The sequence below is a fragment of the Suncus etruscus genome, chromosome 2, assembly GCF_024139225.1.
Source record: "Suncus etruscus isolate mSunEtr1 chromosome 2, mSunEtr1.pri.cur, whole genome shotgun sequence".
Classification (NCBI taxonomy): Eukaryota; Metazoa; Chordata; class Mammalia; order Eulipotyphla; family Soricidae; genus Suncus; species Suncus etruscus.
Window position 1 is genome coordinate 82,118,593 of NC_064849.1, and position 22,816 is coordinate 82,141,408.

Here is a 22,816-nt window from a genome sequence, read left to right on the forward strand (position 1 = left end):
AATTTTCAAATATTAAAATAATTTTCAAAATGCATTAAAAGTTGGATGTAAAACCTGAATCACTATAAAATACTGGAAAAAATCTAGGGCTAGAGAGAGACAGTGCATTGGATAGTATAGTGCAACTTGCCTTGCATGAAGTCCACCTGGGTTTGATCTCTGGCTTCTCATATGGCCCCCCAAGCCTACCAGGAATGATTTCACAATGCAAAGCCAAGAATAAGACTTCAGCACTGCTGTCTGTGAGCCTCAAACCAAATATATATTTTTTTGACTCATGACCCAGTTCATAGGACAGTTGTACACATGTGAATTTACCCATATCCATTCAGACTGGCAGAGCTTATTTGCACAGTATGTTTGTATTAGTCATAGCATATAGATGGCTTTGATTACATGTTGACATCTAAATAGGTGGGTTCCAAAATATTTGGAGTTGTCACCAGTCGCATATGTAGGCATGAATACAGGAATTTCAAGCTGTAGGGCTGATATTGTGGCATTTGTGGAGTGTGGTTTCAACTGCAAAGATTTCTGGAGGTGCAGGAGGGCAGGGGGAGAATGCCCACATTAACTCTGAGGGAGTCCTGGAGATTTTGACCCAGTTAATGGCATTCCTGGAATTGGGGGCAGTTTAGCATATCTGCAGAAATCAGTGGTTGGTTACTTTTTTCAGATGTTTGACCATGATTTGGGGGAAGTTGGTTTACATCTCTTTCAAGAAGAGAGTGGAAAAACAAATTTTTTAAATAAAGAAAAGAGGAGAGTGGATCTATGGACCTGGCCGAATAGATATACACCTGCATTTGTTGCAACTAATTTTAAAGATATTTCAAGGGTTTTGTTTTGTTTTGTTTGTTTTTCTTTTGGTTTTTGGGTCACACCCAGCAGTACTCAGGGGCTATTCCTGGATCTATGCTGAGAAATCACCCCCGGGAGGCTCAGGGGACCATATGGGATGCTGGGATTTGAACCACCATCCTTCTGCATGCAAGACAAATGCTTTACCACTGTGCTATCTCTCTGGCCCCAACTTATTTCAAATTTTAAAAAGTCCATATTTATGATGAAAGTATAAATAATGTTCATAAAAATAAATAAAAACTTTATTGAATGTTACTAAATCCATATCTATAAATCTCCCTCAACAAATAAACAAAACAAATAGAACATTGAAGATAGCTGTTTTCTTTAAGAAGGGGGTAATCAAATTTATTATTTATTAAGTTATAATATTTTTAAAAACTAATGACATGAATGCCCATAAAATACAGTAAAATTGAAATGAAAAGTATATAAGATAAAATGTTCATATTAGATATAAAAATCACATTAATATTGGTAAAGGTAAATCGTCCAAACTTTTGGCTATACCTTCATTTATTAGCTACAATAAATAGAATAGTTCATAGACATTCAATTTTACTCAATGAAATGTACTATTTAAATTGAAATGCATAGTGAACTATATATATCTGAAAGCATTTGTATGCATACAAATAACTATTTAAAGTTCTCACAAAAACTGCATTTTGTCAAAAAATGATTATTACATGCAAAATAGAAAAGCCAGTAAAACCAGCGTAAAGAGACCACACACCATGATCCTTAGCAATGCTACATATTTAATCTGCCTATGATAATTTTTGTTTCCTTGAAACTAAACTAAGAGCTACCTGGTGACCTAAATCCAGAAGATTTCTGTCCACTGTGCTTGCTGAGAAATTGTTCTCACTGACATTTAACAACATTAATGGTGTCACTTCTCTAAAAGCTTGGGATTCAGAGATGGAATTTAGGAAGGTAAGATTGTATGTGGATGGCTACTTCACTCAAAGCCAGAGTCACAAGGGCTCCTTTGAAGATGTTTGAATGTGAAAACTTTGATCATGAAAGGGGCATTAAAGCTGGAGAATCTAGGAAAGAAGTGACTGCTAACATAGTATCCCGTCCACAGCAATTTCATTCAGGTTTTAATAGAGTCTCTGGTTTCAGAGTATATCATGGGATACTGATTCTGAATAACAAGTAAAAATTTCAAAGATGCAAATGTGAAATCAAATGATTTATTCATTCATCTTTTGCCAATGCAGTTTTCAAAATAAAGAAGTTTCCTAAGCAACTGCAGTACCACAAAAGAATGCTATTCACCCTTCATCACTTTTAATAATATTTCTTGAGATTTCTCTGTTCTAGCATCAGTTTTTATGCAAGACTCAGTTCTCCTGAAATTTCTAGTGTTTCTAGGATATGCTGTGGAGAAACTTATTCAGCAGTGATTTTTTTTTATCTCTTGAGATCACAGACTGGTATATATTCACTTGTGCAATTGTCATGTGTAGTCTGTCTTGTTTCAGTCATCTATTAAGTACAATATATTGGTCTCACTCAAGTTTCTGTCTAATTTCACTGGCTTCTGACTATAGTTGGTTGCATCAAAAGCCATTACTGGTTGATGTTTCATTTTAACTAGTGATTTCTTCTGAGCTTTGCTATATATGACAGCCTATTTTCTCTTCAGCCTTGTTCTATTTTTTCCTAGTCTATGACAGTTTCTTATCACATACATCAGTTCTCATAATATGTCAGGCTTTGCTACCTAAGGGGTTTACTCAGAATAAACTGAAATCCCCCTCTATTTAGCAACTATTTCTCTAGTTCACCACTCATCCCCAGTCCATGAATTTTACTTTCACCGTCTATTCTGGTCACTGTTGTATAAAATAAATGCCACAGGGATAAGCATCATTGTTAATACAAATGAGAATCAAATACGCATCATATATATATAACCCAAATTCTCCAAGTAGCTGCAGTAACGTGGAACCTGTACATGAGTTTATAGGTTTGTTTTGTGTGCTAAAAATTTAGAAAAGAGCAAGTGTCAATTAAGGTGACCCGTAGTCCCAGATTGCTGTTGACATTTACATCTACAGCTTTAAAATAAAAACCTTGATTTAAAACTACTATTACAAACAGCGGTAATTGGTCCGATTATTGTCACATACATTATCTGTTATTGTCATGAGCAAAGGAGATCCAGAATAATGACAGCAAATTCTGCTGTTGATGCCAATTTTCACTTAGGGCAATAGAAATCATATTTTAAAGGTTCATATGATGACTCAAAGAGCATGATAGTTTTTATGACTTCTTGTTTTTATTTTTATGTTTGAACTAAAAATAACTCTAGGAGCCAGAGTAATAGCAAGCGGTGGGGCATTTGCCTTGCACACTGCTGACCAAGGAGAAGCCCAGGTTCAATCCCTAGCATCCTATATGGTTCCCCGACCCTGTCAGGAGCTATTTCTGAGAACAGAACCAGGAGTAAGCCCTTCGCACTGCCAGATGTGGCCCAAAACAAAATAAACAAAACTCTGAAAACCCCAGTTTCCAATATGGAAATATTTTAAATATTAACTTAAAAGAATATCATAGGTTCCTACCTTTGGTGACTCATCTCAACTTGAGTAATAAGATTATTGAGAAAACATTGCTTCTACAGCTTTCTGCCATCAAAGAAGCAATTTTCCTATTCAGAAAAACTGATGAGATGTGAGAACTCATATCCAGGGAATAATTCATCTGTGTGTGAATTCTTATATATTTAAGGTACTAAATTGAAATGAAAAGCCATTTCCACAGAGAAAATTAATCATACTATTCTTCTTAAAATATGAGTAGTTGAGTTGGCTTTATTTTATTTACAACTCATTTTATAATTACTCTTAGGGACTGTTTTCACTTTATAGAACCATGTTTGAGCAAATATATCACCTATTATTCTCAACCCAACAATTTATCTTGGTCTCTCAACAGCAATTACTACCATATTTATTTATCTCTAAAAATTTCAATTGAAAAAATATGCTATTGTTATATAATCTATACCATAACCTTTATATTTAGGTGTATCAGGCATATATATTTTAAATCGGTCACATAGTATCCATTCATAGTGAAGTTTTTATTCTCTAAAAAATAACAGGAATTAAGGAGTGGTTATAATTGACAGGAAAAGTACACAAAACATCATAAACTGCTCTATTTTCATTTTACCAGTTGTAGAGAGTATGATGACCAATCTTACTTGCTATAGCCTGAAATAAAAATCATAGTAGAAACGGGCCAAAGCAATAGCACAGTGGTAGGGTGTTTGCCTTGCATGAGGCCGATCCAGATTCTATTCCAGAATCCCATATGGTCCCCCCTAGCCAGGAATGATTTCTGAGAACATAGCTAGACAGGAGTAACTCCTGACTGTCACTGAGTATGGCCCAAAAAAACCTCTGAGCTTCATCAGGTGTGGCGGCCACTAATTTCCTTTAGAAAAAGAAAAAGAAATAATGATCAGTAAAAATTAGAGGTTGCTTATAGGTAAGCTGGAGAGTGATACTTTCCTCATTCAACCCTCATTCTCCAGACTTTAAGTGACGTTTATTCCAGGCACTATTTGTGTGCTCCTTGGGAAACCAAAGCTAAACCCATGACTTCAGCAGGGGAACTAAAAGAATACACTGTGAAGTTTTTCCAGCCCTTTCTTCATGTATCTGAAGTTTTGCTTAATCTAAAATAGAACTTTATCAGGGACCTATAGGAAAATCACATTCTGATTTGTGCTTATAAGCTAATCCACCAACCACAATTTTTTTAGTTTTGGGGCCACATCTGTTGTTTCTCAGAAGTTACACCTGGATTTTTGTTCAGAAATTACTCCTGGCAGGATAAGGTCATATGGAGTGTCAGGGATCAAATCAGGGTTGACAACATGCAAGGCAAACATTCTACCCACTGTGCTATTGCTCCAGCTCCCACCAACCATATAATTTGTTCCGAACTTCCTGTCTCAATTTATAGTAATAATAATATTAAAACACACAAAAAGAAGAAGGCTTTTAGGGTACATGGAGGTACAGAAATATTCTTGTTATCTCTGGCAAAGGTGATAAATGTCTTAGGGCAAGGGTTTTATTATAGGATAGAAGAATAGAAATAGTCATCAATGGCACAAATACAAGGGTGCGTCCACCAAGCACTTAACAACTGAGAATAGATATGAGTCTTTGTTTTTTAGTAGATTTCCTCCAAGTCACAATTGATTTTTGGGGGTTAGGAAGTGCTTCTAATGGCACTCACAACTTATTCCTGGCTCTGCTCTTAAGAGCTTACTTGCTAAGGGATTTATTTGTAATGCCACTTCTGAACTTGCATCAGTCAACTGTAAAGCAAGTTCCTAAACCCCTAACTGATATATTTGGTGCCAAGTTTCTAGTTCAATCCTGAAGAAACAAAAGCATAAGACTAAAAAGAGATCAGTGATTACTGATAATTTGATAAAGATAAATTTGACATGGACTGTCTAAATTGTCTAATACAAAGGTTATTTTCAATGGTAGAAATAGCCTGTAAGATAAAAATTATGGCTGATAAAAATGACATGTTTGATTCTAAACCCATAGAAAAATATCACAACACAAAATGAAACTTTATACAAATTAAAAATTCTCAACTATCATGTCTGAGGAATCCTGGGGTGGAATACAGACTCAGACAAAATTGTGCCTTCATATTATAAATACACAACATAACCTTAATAAATGGGCTGGGTATGGTAGAAACAATTGGCCTAAATCACTTTAAAAATGACTAAAATTTCTTGGCACAAAGAAATATTTTCTTGTAGTTATGCTCTCTCTACTGCCCGGAAAAGTGATTTCTCATAGACTATATGGTGGTTTTTCCTAGCTAGGCATGTTACCAATTCTGCAATGTCTGCTCAAATTGACTGGAATTGAACCAATAGAGGAATATATGGCAGATGGTAATAACCAAGTTCTTAACTGTTGGAGTGGGAGTTTGCAAATCAGTGAGGGGAAAAAATTAGCATAAACCATGTGGATATTTCACTAATGTTGAAGATATCAATGGACTTTCATGTTCACCTCAATATACATGCAGATGGATAGTTCATGGTCATAATTAAGAAAATGTGAATATGCATATGCCAAGATGAGAATAGATGATCTATGTCTGACACAGAATTGCCACAGTCCAGTTAATACTTGGATATTCTTGTAGACCAAGAATAGGAACTTAGAATATTAATAGACAAAGCATGGTCCTATAATGTAGCATTTTCACTTGTGATTTTTAAATACTGTTTTCTTTTTTCTGGAATGTTATCAAAAATAAGTTGATTCCTAAGATTATATATACTTAAGTAATCTAGGAAATATTCTGTATGCAAAACTCTAAATGCATATTAAGTTAATTATTGAATAGTTAAGTTAGAAGATTCCAAGATCATCTCCAATGTACAGGTCACCCCCCCTTGTCAGTAAATGATGTTATTGATTCTGGCCCCTGAACCATGATCCAGATTTTGATACCATGTTCTTGTCCTGAACTATTTACAAACCTCTCATTTAAACCATCCTGATATTCCTGTGCTCCTCACAGCCCAGGGTACATAACATATCCTGTTCCTGGGTCTTCAACTAGCATCTAGAATCTGTCTGCTTAACAGGTTTTGCTATTTTGGAGTCTGGCATTTTATCCCATTGTACTATCTCTTCCGGCCATAGCTCTGGCTTAGTGTGTGTGTGTGTGTGTGTGTGTGTGTGTGTGTGTGTGTGTGTGTGTGTGTGTGTGTGTGTGTGTGTGTGTGAAGCTTTGCTATCCTGAAGTTTTCTAGGGTTCAGGTAAAAGAATGGCAGGTTGTGAAGTGACAAGATAAATATCAAGCTTGTGGGTTACTAATAGAGATGAATACTTCAATAAATTTTTATCTCATCTCAATATGCTTAGAGAGGTATAGTTTATAAAAGTAATTAATAAGACGTGAATATACATATGCCAGTATAAAAACTTACCTTCGACACAGAACTTTCTGAGCACACTTATGAGGCCATGGAGGAAGTTGCAAATCTGGGGCTTCCTTTTACCTCTTACTTCCCTTTTTGAGAAGTGTATATTCCTCTGCTTGTGAGATTTAAAATGACCAGTTCAATTAACTATTACCTGAAACAGCCTCATTTTCACACTCACCATCACAGGTGACATTATTGAAAGAACACATCCTAGAACAAAAGTAAATTACAAGAAGTGTATAATTGCATACTTGATTATGAAGGCTTCAGGTCAGAAATAGACTTTTTTTTTAATTTTAATTTTTATTTTTTTTTTTGCTCTTCATGCCACATCCGATGACCCTCAGTGGTTTCTTCTGGCTATGCACTCAGAATTCACTCCTGGCTTGAGGGACTATATGGGACACTGGGGGATAGAACCACGCTCCATTCTAGATTAGAGTGTGCAAGGCAAATGCCCTATTGCTTGTGCCACCACTCCGGCCTCAAGACTATTAATTAATATTACTTTTGATGGGAGCCAAATGATTTATTCCAATATTTTATTGACTGCAAGAGGTACTATCACTAATATTAATTTATTTGTATGAATTCTGCATATATTAAGTGTACATCTAAGGGAGTCTAAAGAATATCACACCCTAATAGCAAAGAGAATTTTTGCCTGATTTCAGATCTTAGCACTGAAATAAAATAAACCATAATTTTTTAGAAAAATAAGATCAACTTCTTTTTTAATAATTATCTTTATTTAAATACCGTTATTACAAATATGATTATAGTTGTATGATTGCAGTCATGTAAAGAACACCCCCCTTCACCAGTGCAACATTCCCACCACCAATTTCCCAGATCTCCCTCCTCCCCACCCCCCACACCTGTACTAGAGACAGGCTTTCTACTTCCCTCATTCATTCACATTGTTATGATAGTTTTCAGTGTAGTTATTTCTCTAACTGCACTCATCACTCTATATGGTGAGCTTCATGTCATGAGCTGGACCTACCAGCCCTCATCTCTCTTGTCTCTGAGATGTTAAAAATGTCTTTCATTTTTCTTAAAACCCATAGATGAGTGAAACTATTCTGCGTTTTTCTCTCTCCCTCTGACTTATTTCACTCAGCATAATAGATTCCATGTACATCCATGTATAGGAAAATTTCATGACTTCATCTCTCCTGACGACTCCATAGTATTCCATTGTGTATATGTACCACAGGTTCTTTAGCCACTCATCTGTTTAAGGGCATCTTGGTTGTTTCCAGAGTCTGACTATTGTAAATAGCACTGCAGTGAATATAGTGTGAGGAAGGGATTTTTGCATTGTATTTTTGTGTTCCTAGGGTATATTCCTAGGAGTGGTATAGCTGGATCATATGGAAGCTCAATTTCCAGTTTGTGAAGGAATCGCCATATTGCTTCCCATAGAAGTTGTACTAGACAGCATTTCCACAAGCAGTGAAAGAGTTCCTTTTTCTCCACATCCCTGCCAGCACTGCTTTTAGTTTATCTCCATTGAGGATAATATTTGCCATTGGCTTGTGATAGATGGCCTTAACTATATTGAGAAAGGTTCCTTTTATTTCTATCTTGCTGAGAGTTTTCATCAAGAATGGGTGTTGAACCTTATCAAATGCTTTTTCTGCGTCTATTGATATGACCATGTAATTTTTATTTTTCTTGTTGTTGATGTTATGTATTATGTTGATAGATTTATGAATTTTAAACTATCCTTGCATTCCTGGGATGAAACCTACTTGATCAAAGTAAATGATCTTCTTGATGAGGCACTGGATTCTGTTCACCAGGATTTTGTTGAAGATCTTTGCATCTATGTTCATCAGGGATATTGGTCTGTAATTTTCTTTTTTGGCAGCATCTCTATCTGGTTTTGGTATTAAGGTGATGTTGGCTTCATAAAAGCTATTTGGAAGTATTCCTGTTTTTTTCAATTTTATAAAAGAGCCTGGCCAGGATCGGTGGTAGTTCCTCTTGAAAGGTTTGAAAGAATTCATTCGTGAATCCATCAGGGCCTGGGCTTTTGTTTTGGGGCAAATTTCTTATTATGGTTTTCATTTTCTTAATAGTGATGGGGGTGTAAAGATATGCTGCATCTTCTTTATTCAACTGTGGAAGTTTATATGAGTTCAGAAATTTATCCATTTCTTCCAGGTTCTCATATTTAGTGGCATAGAGTTTCTCAAAGTATTCTCTGAATACCCTTTGAATCTCTGCAGTATACGTAGTGATCTCCCCCTTTTTCATTTCTAATACGCGTTTTCAAGTTTCTCCCTTTTTCTTTGTGAGCTTTGCCAATGGTCTATCAATCTTGGTTTTTTTTTTTTTTTTTTTTCAAAGAACCAACTTCTGTTTTCGTTGATCTTTTGGATTGTTTTTTGGGTTTCCATTTCATTGATTTCTGCTCTCAGCTTTGTTATTTTCCTTCTGTCTCCCTACTTTTGGTTCCTTTTGTTGATCATTTTCTAATTCTATAAGCTGCATCATTAAGCTATTCATGTATGCTCCTTTTTTCCTTCCTGATGTGTGCTTGCAAAGCTATACATTTTCTTCTCAGCATCACTTTGGCTGTATCCCATAGGTTCTGATAGTTTGTGTTTTCATCTTCTGTTTCCAGGAAATTTTTGATTTCTTCTTTGATTTTATCTCGGACCAACTGGTTGTTCAGTAGTAGACTGTTTAATTTCCAAGTGTTAAATTTTTTCTTCTGTTTCCCTTTGTAGTTTACATGTAACTTCAGAGCCTTGTGGTCAGCAAAGGTAACCTGCAAAATTTCTATCTTCTTGATTTTATTGAGGTATGTATTATGTGTCAGCATGTGGTTTATCCTGGAGAATGACCCCTGTACGTTGGAAAAGAATGTGTATCCAGGTTTCTGAGGATGAAGTGTCCTATACATATCAACTAGGCCTCTTTCTTCCATTTATCTTTTCAGGTATAGTATATTTTTGTTGGGTTTCAATTTGGTTGACCTATCATGTGTTGACTAGCCTGAGTTGAGGTCTCCAACAATTATTGTGTTATTATTGATATCCTTTTTCAGATTTGTCAACAATTGTATTAAATACTTTGCTGGTCCCTCATTGGGTGCGTATATGTTTAGGTGGGAAAGCTCATCCATTATGTTCTTCAATTCGTCTACTGAGTTTTTCAGACCTGTTATTTGACCTGATATTTCAGTTTGGAGTTTTCTGATTTCTTTCTTCATATTCTTTTGATTGTTATTAGTGTTCTGATCTATACTTTGAGTTCTGTGAGCATCCTCCATTTTTCTTCTCTAAACTCCAAATCTGAAAGACTGCTTAGGTGATTGGCCATTGTTGGGTCATCAGTGTTTCCATCTTCATTCTCTAGCCTGATTTTGGTCTGCGTAGTTTCCCCATTGTCACTCTTGTGTTGTGGGTTTTTCTACATGTTGTGGTGGTATTCATTGGCTAGGTGGAGTGTGCAGCCACGAAGCAAAGCAAAGCAGCCACACTTCTCTGCTTAGACCCCTTATAGGTGGGCTTAAGGGGCCCCACAGAGTCAGCTTTATTTGCAACTCCTGCCCAGAAAGACTCACCTTAGCCGAGGCAAGCCATCAGGGGATGAAAGCCAGAGAAGATCAAAGTTCCCAGGTTGAAGCAAGCTGGGGGAAGCCCCAAAATGTCTGCCTAGCCTAAGGGGCCCAGCAGTCAGCTTTATCCGCAACTCTGGCCGGAAAGATTCACCTCAGCTGAGCCAAGCCATCATGGGATGAATGCCAGAGAAAATCAAAGTTCCCAGGTTCAAGTTCAACTTCTTAACCAGAGAATATACCAAATAATCCCAGAATACATTAATCAGACAAAAAATACAAAATATTTATTTTTACAAGAAGAAGTAGTATTAAAAATTGAAAATTTTGGAGCCATATAAATAGTGCAGCAGTTGCGTGTTTGCCTTTCAGGCAGCTAACCCAGAACAAACTTTGGTTCGATCCCTGGAGTCCCATGTGGTCACCCAAGCCACAAGTGATATCTGAGCACATAGCCAAGAGTAACCCCTGAGAATCACCATTGTGGCCCCAAAACAAAACAAAATGAACAAAAAAAAAATTTAAACATTTTCTAAATAAGCCAAACTGAAAATTGAGCAACAAAGTAAATAGTGTGACATTAGATTACCTTCCAAACTATAAATTTAATATAAATAGATACAACATAAAATGAGAAAGATTAAATTACAATCAATTGTTGAATATATAAGGATATTTTTGGAAGAATACCTAGTACATCCTATAGATATTTTCTCATTTTTTACACAGTAGAGATAGGATGAGCTTAAAAATGACTTCCAAACTAGATTTTGCAAAATAGAAATATGACAAACATTACTTCACAAAATTGACATCATCAATAATGTCATCAGTCAAACTGATAATGCTGTTACATTATTAATGTGTGATATAATGGCATTGTAAATATGTATTTTTGTTATTAAACAAGTTTTACCCAAGAATGAGGAAAGTAGTCATTGGAATCTAGATGACAGGAAGAAATTCAAACTATTTCACATGATGAGATGAGAACATATAGGAAATCTAGGACTTCTAACTGATGGGCAGCATCAGTTACAAAACTTGTAAGAATATATGGTTGCAAATATCAGTTATCTGGTTTTCTCTCTTCCGATGAGTTGGAGCTTGGCAAAGCAAGGGCAAGACACTCCCTAAATGGCCTCTAGAAGCCTTTTGTATAGAATCTATAAGCATAATTACAGTTTTCCATATAGCATTTCATTTTGAGGAATTTATCTATTAATTGTATTGAAAAAATATCTCAAACTATATTGTATAAAACATGATTCTTGTAGTGATTAAACCTATGGCATGTGCTAAACTAAGAAAATTTTAGCTTACTATAATAATATAATAAGAACTTATATAATAAGAACTTTCTTATTTGTTGTTGTTATTTTGTTTGTTTTGGGGCCACACTTGGTGATGCTTAGGGGTTACTTCTAGCTATTCTCTCAGAAATTGCTCCTGGCTTGGGGAACCATATGGGATTCCTGGGATCAAACAGAGGTCTGTCCTAAGTTAGTGCGTGCAAGGCAAACCTCCTAATGCTGCTCTATCACTCAGGCTCCGATGAGTGAACTTTCTTAGCTCGAGGGAAAATCATTTCTATGGTAAAGATTGATTTCATTCAATATATATAAGTATGAATGAGTCAGAACTCATCAAAATATTGCCTTGAAATGTATTTAATTTACCATTACAATTATAACAAAAAGGAATGTAAATTCTAAAAGGAAACTTATTTTCTGCGGACAGTACAGAAATTAAAAGCATACATTTGCTTTTGAATATTACAAAATGAAAACCCTTGAAGTTAAATACTCAGTCATTTTACATTTATTTTTATTTCTGCATAATATTTTATTAATATATATGACAATTAATATATGACAAGTATTTAATATTTACCAAGTATCATAAATAAATTTCCAGTGTGCTTCTGTTTTAGCTTCATAAGGGTATGGACCTATCTAATCCTATGGTAGTAGTTTAAAAGAATATTTATATGAACTATATCCAGAATACAGTCTGATTTTGATTCGTTTTAGTTTTTAGGGTGTCAAATTTTAACAATTTAAGAAACAAATTCAGAAAATATTTTCCAAATTCTAAAAATTTCATATCACTTTTATTTCCATTTTAATTAAATAAATATTTGTTATGTGGATCATTGTCAGAATAAATGATGCCATGTTTTCGTTTTATCTTCTTGTTTTTGGATCTAAGTCCTTCCATTCCAACAGTGAATAAATTTACTTATTAAATTTCCCTTTCTGACTTAGAAATTATTTGAATTTGCATTTGTTGACCAGGCATTCAATTTGAACCATAGAAATATGTGTTAGTCAAATTTCTGAACATGAATATTCTGTAAAATTTTAAAATACTAAGCTTTGTATCTAGTCTTTTACAATATATATATAAATTACTGTCTGTCCTTACCCTATCATCTCTTGAAAGAAAAAAGAGATGTCTCTAAGACTGTGTCAGTTTAAGTGGAAAAATAAAATTGTGCCTTAAAATGTTGAATTTTCTCCAAGGCAAATTCATAATTTTCAGCTTTTATTGTGAATTTTATTGTGAATACTTTCTAGAATGAAATGCTTACTTTATGCAATTATTAAAATTTATATGGCATTTTTTTGAATAAAGCAACTTTCTCTTTGATTTCTCTGAGATAGCATTGCCTTTATAAAAGTCAATGGTTTCAAAATGTTTTTTGTTCATTTTTGCTTCTTCAAACTATTCCTTAAATTCAAGTCTACAAAATATTCTTGGAACCAACCCAAATGAAAGGAAAAGCTGAATTGAAAATTAAAACCAGCTACTGCCTTTGAGTTTCAGTTATTTAAAATGAAAATAATGTTTTCTTTATGTTGTATGTCCTCCAAAAGTCTTTACTAGGAAGATCATGTAGAAACTGAAAACTGAATATAAAAATTTCACATCTACAAATACAATTCAGAAAACCACTCAAAGAAATTTATGAACAACCTGTTGTCACCAATTAGAAACCTATTTTTAACAAAATACTTCCTACATTTTTTCTTTATAAACTATTTTTTTTGGTGAGAATTCAAGCACAATTGTTCTTGCAAACATGGGTCCACCATCTTCCCATTTGCTGGTTTGTTACTAAGAAGGCCCTTTGTCAACCTGCTAGCTTGCATCTCAATTAATGGTTTTGTTCAATAGCAAGAAAATTAACCTTTATATATTTAAATTTATCAGCATGTGGAATAAAATTGGGTATATGAGAGAATACTTTGCAACAGTAAGCTGCATAGTTATAAAGAAATGAAATGCTTGATTAATAAGCTAAGAACATCTCTGTGACCCCAGTCCATCTATAATTCTTATTATAATTCCATAAAAATATTACATCTTTCAGAGTAATTGTAAAGACCAGGGTCTAACATGCATCATCTAATCAAAGACCTTTTGATAACTTGTTATCTTAGGAATTTCTTGTACTACAGTGGTTGCTGCCTCAAAAGTAATGATCTTGAATTCTAATATACATACTTTCTCAGTCAAAACATTAGAAATTTCTGTATGTCTATCTTATTTTAATATGCAACTTTCATACTGAGACTAGCAATAACTCCTAACAACTTTGATGTTAGCATCTCTCCAAGGAGAATGGGGACCACTAATTCTTATTACTTCTCTCTACATTAACTCTCTTCTCCTAGCAACCTAAAGCTTAAACTTGGACAAATAATGCTTTATTCCTCTTCTCCATTCAGCATTTATATTTTATGAGAGTTCATAAATGCTTTCTGTCAAATGATGCCAATGGCATTGCTTGCTTTCCCACTGAGAGCAGAACACTGCTTGGAGGCAAACAAGACTGATTCCCTAGGTGATAGCAATGGTGTCCCATGTAAGGAGCACTTGGTGATGGCTTTATAATGAATACTTGATCTGTTGTTCAACATGCAGTGCAGAAACTCTGGATTAAACATCTATAAAATAACAGAAAGACAAGTACAACAAGAGAAAATGAAGAGAGCAGATATTCTTCAAGACTCTAGTCTATAGTTAAAACCCCCAGTTAATACTTCCATTTTAGTCAGCTATTTTACATTCTACCTCCTCACCTTTCTCGCTGTGCTGTTGATACTGGTGGACTGTTTTTATGGTGTACTTCACTCCAGCGTCTTCAAAGGCAAGTCAAAGGCTGCAAGTCTTTGATAAACCTCAAAGTCTCAGCTTTGAACTGAAGAGTCAGTGACTAGGAATTGGAGTTAGTCTATATTTTTTTAGTCTCCTGACATTTTTCACCTAGATTATTTTTAAAATTGTTAGAAACAAGATGCCTTGAGACAAAACAAATCAGTAACACTTATCCTTCACTCCAAAGTTTAAAATATGGACACCTGTTTCTGGTGTGCTATTCAAATTAGAAACCAGGAATAAAAATAGTGCTGTAAAATATACAAATGAAAGGCACAGCTGTAGGTTTGAGGGAAGTAACATTTGATGAAATCAAAAGAAGGAAAGTGAATGTTAAAAATCAAATGTTGTTGCTCAACAACAATGGTTTGATGTAATATCCTCTGCCATGTTCATTACAAGTTCTTGTTCTGCTTATAGAAAATTTACATAACTATTATGTCTAACTTGAAAAAATTTTAAGCCATGAGTACACATATTTTGGCAAAGGATTTTGTCATGTGGACCTCGACTTTAAGTCTGCAAATAATGCAAATAATTTATTTCCATATCATGATAAATAAAAATAAGTTTCATAGACATATTTCTAAATCTATTCTAAAATATTTTATAAATGTTTAAGATATTTATCATTGGGTTGGAAAGAAATACATTGTTTTTCTATTAAATTTAATCATATGTGCTTGATTAAAGCCAAAAGGCTGAGATTAGATCTGGATTTTGATAATGAATCAGTAATTTTGGTAAAATTCAAGTATTAATCCTAAGGCAGAATTATTGTCAAACATAAATCAATGGAGGAAATTGTGGAGTTTAGAAGTTTCTGGCTACCTTGTACATGGTAAAGTTAAAGGTAGATGACATTAACATTTTATCTTTTTTGGATGTTGAAATGAATTCAGGTACCTAGAATTTTTTTCTATCTTTACAGTCATCCTACAAACATAATTTTAGATGAGTTGAAATCCAAATCTGTATCATTCTATCTTTCAAAGAGCAAGATTTACTTAAAAGTTAACTTTCTTTGCTGCCAGAAAGATAGAACTGTTGGCAAAGCACTTGTCTTAAATGTGGCTGATCTGATTTCAATCCCCAACACCACATATGGTCCAACAAGCCCATTAGAAGTGATCCCGGAGCAGAGAGCCAGACAATACAGGGTACACCACAAAAATAAATAAATAAACAAATAAATAAATAAATGTAGCATTTCATAGAACTGAAATATAACTGGTTGAGGATGGGGTTAAGAATATTTGATGTGAGGAACAAAACTGTTTTGGGAGTGTGAGGTTAAAACATTTATTCCAATAATAAAACCCTATCATAAAAGTACTATAAATCATGGTGCTTAAAATTTTTAATTATAGACATATATTTTAGGGTTTTTTACATTTGATTTTATGCAAGACAATGCACAGTATTACATTTTAGTATTACAATTACAATATGAGTATGTTTTATATGTAAAAAATATCCAGCACTGCATCCTCTACCGATATCCAGACCATTTCAATATCCAACCTTCCATGTCCCTATTTTCTCCTATGTGAGTTGTTACAGAATTTTTCTTAGAGAACCTTTATTTATAAAAAAATGAAAGTTCTTGCAATTCAAAAGGAGGCATAAAGGCATAAGAATAATGGTTGTTCAATTGTACCAGTGCTAAAAGTATCAGAAGCTAAAGAAAACTATAAAACTCTATACCCAGCAATAATGGTTTAAACTTCCTATTTTTCTTATGATTTCAAATGTACAAAAGATAAAAGGGAAGAAAATATGCATTGCTTCCTTTTAATTTAATTTCATTTCAGTATTAAATTTCATGTTTTAACGTTCTCAAGCCAAGCTGTCACAGGTAGAAACTTGGCTGACTTTTTCTTCTTTATAATTATAACTCATTGCAAACTGAAAACTATTTCCATAAATGTGAGGAAACTCACATTTAACTATTTTGTATGTTAACTCTTGGACAGACTTAAAAACATTGAGATGTCAGAATGTGAAAGCATTGGGGGGGACAGTATTTTAAATGCAATCTCTATATTAAGATGGGTCATAATTCCCATTAATTGTATAATTTGATGTAGGTATAAATCCTATGGGACTCAATTAAAACTCTCAAAGACTCTGTGGTCATGTTCCAAGATATAATTGTTTGAACAATCTGGTTACAGGTAGATAAGAGTGTCTGAAAATAATGGCAAAAGTAGAGAAGGAAATGAAAATATGTTTTCCTTGATCCACACGACATTGCAAAAAAATTTATTAAGCACTTTATCTTTCCACATCAGCATTTTCAGGACCAACTTCGTGACTTAGACATTTTTTCCAAAGAACTCTATTGCTAAGTATACTCGGGCCTATTTAAGTTGCACCACAGACAAGAATCCTTGACTATAAAAACAATCTGACATAAGTGTTTAATGCACATTTCTTCAAAAAGGCCTCAAACATTTTCTCCTGCTGTTAAAATCAACTACAAGCTTTCCAATCCAACCCTTTTCAAATATGATTGCCTTTTTATTCTAGTTTTTCTTGTTGGCAGGCACAGGATTCAGTTCAGTTTGTGGATACGTATTTCTGAGCTTTGCAAACACCACTTAACTCATAAAAGCCTTCCTAGAAACATTGATCTCATATCTGGTAAAACTAGTAATATCCTTAGGAGCACTCCACTTAAACGCAGAGAAATGCTCCTAGTTAAAGATGAAGATCTTTCAATTAAAAAAATCAATTGAAAGATATATTAATACTTTCTATCATGGACAGAGTTCATTATAAGAAATGCAGTTCAGTGTGCAATGATAACTAAGCATTTTAATGGTAAATTCAAACACACAAAACTAAAATTTTAACACCTTTTCTTAGAGGGTTTTTTTAAATAAAATTCAGCACTGTTGGACTATTGGGACCTGAACAAGCGATAGCACAGCGATAGGGCATTTGTCTTGCACACAGCTCAACCTCCATATCCCATATGTTACTCCAAGGAACCAAAAACAAAAAAAAAAAATACAGAAACATCTAGCAGAGTGACTGGCATCCCTGGGAGACAGTGGATAAACACCTACGTGTGCTCTGACATCTATTTAGTAAAAAATGAACAAAAATGCATAGAGTTGTTCTGGAACAATATATAGACTCTCTCTTGGAAGAGAAAACTAATGATGTAAGTCTTGATGTTTAAATATATATATATGTGTGTATGTGTATATATATTATGACTTTATGATAGTCCATAATATATGATATTGTATATTATTGTTATTTGTATTATATGTCATATAATATATATTATAATATACTTTATATAGAGTATGTACTATAGTATAATAGAGTATAATAAAATATATTATGAGTTTATAATAGGCTTCCATACTTAATGTTACTTCTATTTTGAATATCTTAAAATAATATAAAGGGTGAAAGACTTTTTTGGGGTTATATTCTCTTTTGATAGACCTGAGACAACTGATTCAATTTCTTAAAGAGCTTCAGAGGTGGACATATTGATCCATGAAGTCCTGCCTCCTTATGCAAGTTTCTTTTACTTCATAGAACAGCATGACCTTCGTTCCCACAGTTCTGAATTTCTGCTATATGAGGGAATTCTAGAGCAATTCTAGACACTGGTAACAAAATAGATAGTTTTGACCCTCTATATTCCTGAACTATTAAAAGGTGAGTTTTCTGCAGCTATAATTCTCTTATATTAAAATGCTCGTATTTTTCTATTATTTCTAGATAAGAGAATAAACAGGTGATAAACCAAACTTATACTCGGTTAGAGCAACAAGCAAGACAATGTAGCAATTCCATTCCCTTTCCTCTTTTTCATTTAAACTAGATGATTGCCTGTCTACTTCAAAAATATGAACCTGTAAAAATCAAGTATATTCTTATATTTAAAATATAAAATTCAAAAAGGAAAAAAAATAAATTTGGGGGCTGGAGCAGTGGCGCAAGTAGCAAGGCATTTGCTCACTAGCTAGGACAGACCATGGTTTGATCCCCCCAGAATCCCATATGGTCCCCCAACCAGGAACAATGTCTAAGTGCCAAGTGTAACCCCTGAGTGTGTCAGGGTGTGGCCCAAAAAACCAAAAAAAAGAAAAAAGAAAATATAAAATTAACAGACATTGCTCACAGCCTCCATTTGGTATTCAGGAAAATATGAATATTGTAGATTCCTTTGTTGAAACACAACAGCAAACAGGAAAATATAAAAAGAAAGCAAAGTCTCAGAATCTAAAGATGAATGGCAATATTATTTCATTTGTCGTCTTATCTCTAAACTATACAGTATTGATAAAATATGTCCATTGAAGCAATAACTATAATGTATTAAAACATATTTAAAAATAAAGACAGGATGAATGGAGACTTGAGTCTTTAAGTTTCTTTGTTGTATTCTCTATTTCCATTTTATAAGCGTCTGAATTCTGGATATGGGCATTTAAGATACCAAAAAAATTTATATAGACAAAGTCAAATGCTTGTACCCATTTCAATGATCCAGAGCAGTTCTGCTGGACAACACTGCTGTCTCCTTGTATTTTATGCCCATGCGTGACTCTAGAGAAGGTGCTGCAGAAGTCACACTGGAGGGCAACAACTGTGAAAGTCTTTGTTAGTGTTCGAAGAAAAGAATCTAAAACTCAATGCTGTCCTTTTATCTTTCTCTGGGCAGATATGTGAATGAACATGCTTGACTCCAGAAATGTCACACTTTCATGTGTATTTAAAATTCCTCCCCTGGCCTTCACCATCTGTTCAGAGCTTAGAAAGAATTTCCACTGGATCCCATTTAGACCGAAAAGCAGATCACAAAGTATGCAATACCATAGTAGGTAGGCTGAGTTCAGATATAATTTCTCTTTATTATGAACCATGTCATTTGGGATGGCTGATATGTGGACTTCTTATCAGCTATCTGATTATGCCAAACCGTTCAATTCTATTGCAAAAAGTATAAAATACACTTAAATATCTATTTTTAAATTTTAACTATCAAATATGGATCTATATAAATCAATTATCAGTGACAATACTCTGCTGAATACTTTTTTGAATTAATTTTATCCATGCACTTATTTATTCATGTATTTTTTAATAAAATTTATAATATGCACAATTTATAAAGAAGGTTAAAAGAGTTCTTGTGTTATGCTCAGCCAATTTCTTTTCAAATAATGAATGAATTAATGGGGCAAAGCAAGCACTGTGCGTAGGGTTTTGCCTTGCATAATGCCAGCCCAGGTTTGATCTCCAACATCCTATATGGTACCGTGAGAATGGCCAAGAATAATTTCTGAGATCAGAGCTAGGAGTTCTAAGCACCTCCGGTTGTTCCCACCAAAAAAATGAAACAATACAAAAAAGAAAAAGAAATTATCTAGAAAATAAATCAAGGAAAGATTGGCAAGATAAGCATCACAGACACAGAGACAGCAGAGCTCTGGGACCACAGAGGTGTGGCCTTGTCTGGGCCAGTGACAGTCTCATGAAAGTGGGAGTCCTGTGGAAGAGAATATCACATACTTTTCATGTTTCTTTTCATTTCTTTTTTGCCTCTTGGAATATTTTTGTGAAATATTTGAATCCATTTTTGGAGGCATTCCAAATTACACTAGACATATAAAATCTCTTATGTTCAACATCAGCAAAATAATATACACTTAAACTAACATCAGCTAAAAGCTAGACAGAGCAAGTATTTTGTTTCATTTCTTTTCACTGAGATAATAGTTTATAAATTGCTTTGTGTTTGTGAACTAAGGGGAAAAGCTCTGGAGCATTTTGTAAATTTCTCTTATGAAACCTAAAATGTATTAAGAAATGTCCTGGCATAATTTTTGTTTTTCTTTGTAAGTTTTGGGGTACAAATAAAAAGGTAAAGCAGCAATAGTGGATTTTGCTGAGCTTCTATTAATGACATCAATTAGAATGTGTTGTGTATTATTAATTTATAAAATACAATTATATATACACATACAAACCATATATATCTGCATTTACAAACTCATTTAAAACATTTATAGGGTTTCACATTCGGAAGAAAATAATCATCTGGGGTTGAGAGCACATTGGTAGGACCTTTATCTTGCATGCGACCAACCCAGGAAGGACCAGGTTTAATTCTTGGCATCCCATATAGACTCCTGAGCCTGCCAGGAGCAATTTTGAGAGCAGTAACCCCAGAGCATCACCAGGTGTGGCCAAAAAATAAATATAAAAATAGACTTCATTAAATTATTTACTCTACTACTTCCAAAATCTTGTGCAATATGAAGAACCCTTATAAAGTAATAAATATTTAAATTTATGCTAAACATGGATTTCATATATTTTAAAGTCTACTACTTCATAAATGTAGCCTATTTTTTAAATTATAACATTATAGACAGACATTGGCATATATACTAACAAAAAATACAAAGGCATATAAAATTTTAGAAGGAAAGAGAAATAAAATTTACCTATGTAAGAGTATTTCAATGAAGTAATTGCTGACAAGTTTGTACCTCAACAGAATCAGCATGACTATTATAATAAACTACAACATTGTCAGGATATTGCAGTAATTTATTTTCTTTTTTCTTTTCCTTTTTTTTTTTTTTGGTGATTCAATGTATCATAATATCTTGGACAAATGTGCCTCTAAAAAAACCTGAGAAAAATAATTTATATATAACTTGAAGTGATTGAATTTTTATCAGGTATATCAGGATAAAGACATATACAGGCCATATATATACTTACTTATTATAGATGCAGCCATATATGAGAATATATACATATATACTGTGCCTCTTTATCACTCTATTAAATTCACTATAAGAATAGTATGGAAGAGACTATAGGGACTAGACGGAAGAGAAATATGAAAATACTCAAGTGTTAATTCAGAAATTCATAATCCATCTAGAGTATTCCAAGGAGCATTTTAATATAATAATGAAAAGATTGTACACACAGAGACACTTATTAACAGGGATAATTGTGGCAGTTTAAGGTAGTTACAATAAAAGTATTAAGTAGAAATGTATACATGAAGGCAAAAATATAAGGCTAGTTTCTAAAAAAAAAAGGACCCAAAGAAGTGAACTTTGGCCTATAAGCTGTTTCTGTAAACTTCTAGCTTTTAAAAACAATGCATAAAGAAATATTGTCTTATTAGTTAGAAATTCTATATATAGTTTTAAAATAATTTATTGTGCTAATAATAGATAAATCACATAATTTCTCATCATTTCATGTGCTCCTCTGATCAGTTTAGCTCTTCCTAAAATTAATTTATTTTTATTAAGTTAATCTTTGTTCAGAAGATAAACTCTTCAGTGCTTAGGTAGTATGTCTGATTCTGTGCCAGGGATCATGCCAGGCAGTGCAGCTAGAACCGTAAGTGGTACAGGGGATTTGAACCCAGGCAATCAAACACATCTCAGCAGCATGCAAAGCGAGCACCTTATCAACTGTACTATCTCTCCAGCCATGATCAACTTAATTTTGTTTAATGTTACTTATCACACTTAAAAAAAGCATTTAGTAACACCATTTCAAAACATACAACAATAAAATGTCTTAATTATATCAACTTTATTATCATTATTATCTAGTATATTTATCATTTTTACAAGGTATTTATCATTATTAGCTATTCTCTTTATTACCTATTCTAACTGTTCAATTGAACCTGTGACAATATAGTATTTTCATAACAAAGGATTTAAAAATATAGCTTTGCTGATATGAATATAAGAACACAAAGTGAGAATAGTACAGCCTTATACTGACATCTACTGAACAACCAAATTCTATCTTCAGCCATAAATATAAAAAGGAAAGTATTATTTGAAAAACAATAAAAATTTTCTCAAATTTCAATACTGAAAAAGTGAACCTTCATAATTAGATTATTTCTTATTAAATAAAAACTAGTAAACTAGTTCATCACAAATTTTGACTGAGTTGATATCACAAGATATAAACTACAGACAAAGTATGTTTTGGACAATTAATCTCATTTATCATATCCAACTTTACAATTAGTTTAACTTAAGTGGTAGGGTTAAGAATAAGAAAAATGTATTTGGCCCAATGTATGGTAATTAGTTATGCACATGTAACTGATTCAAAAATATGAATAAAGAGTAAGACATAAAGTTATGAATATATACAAGATTATAAAACATATACAAGATTA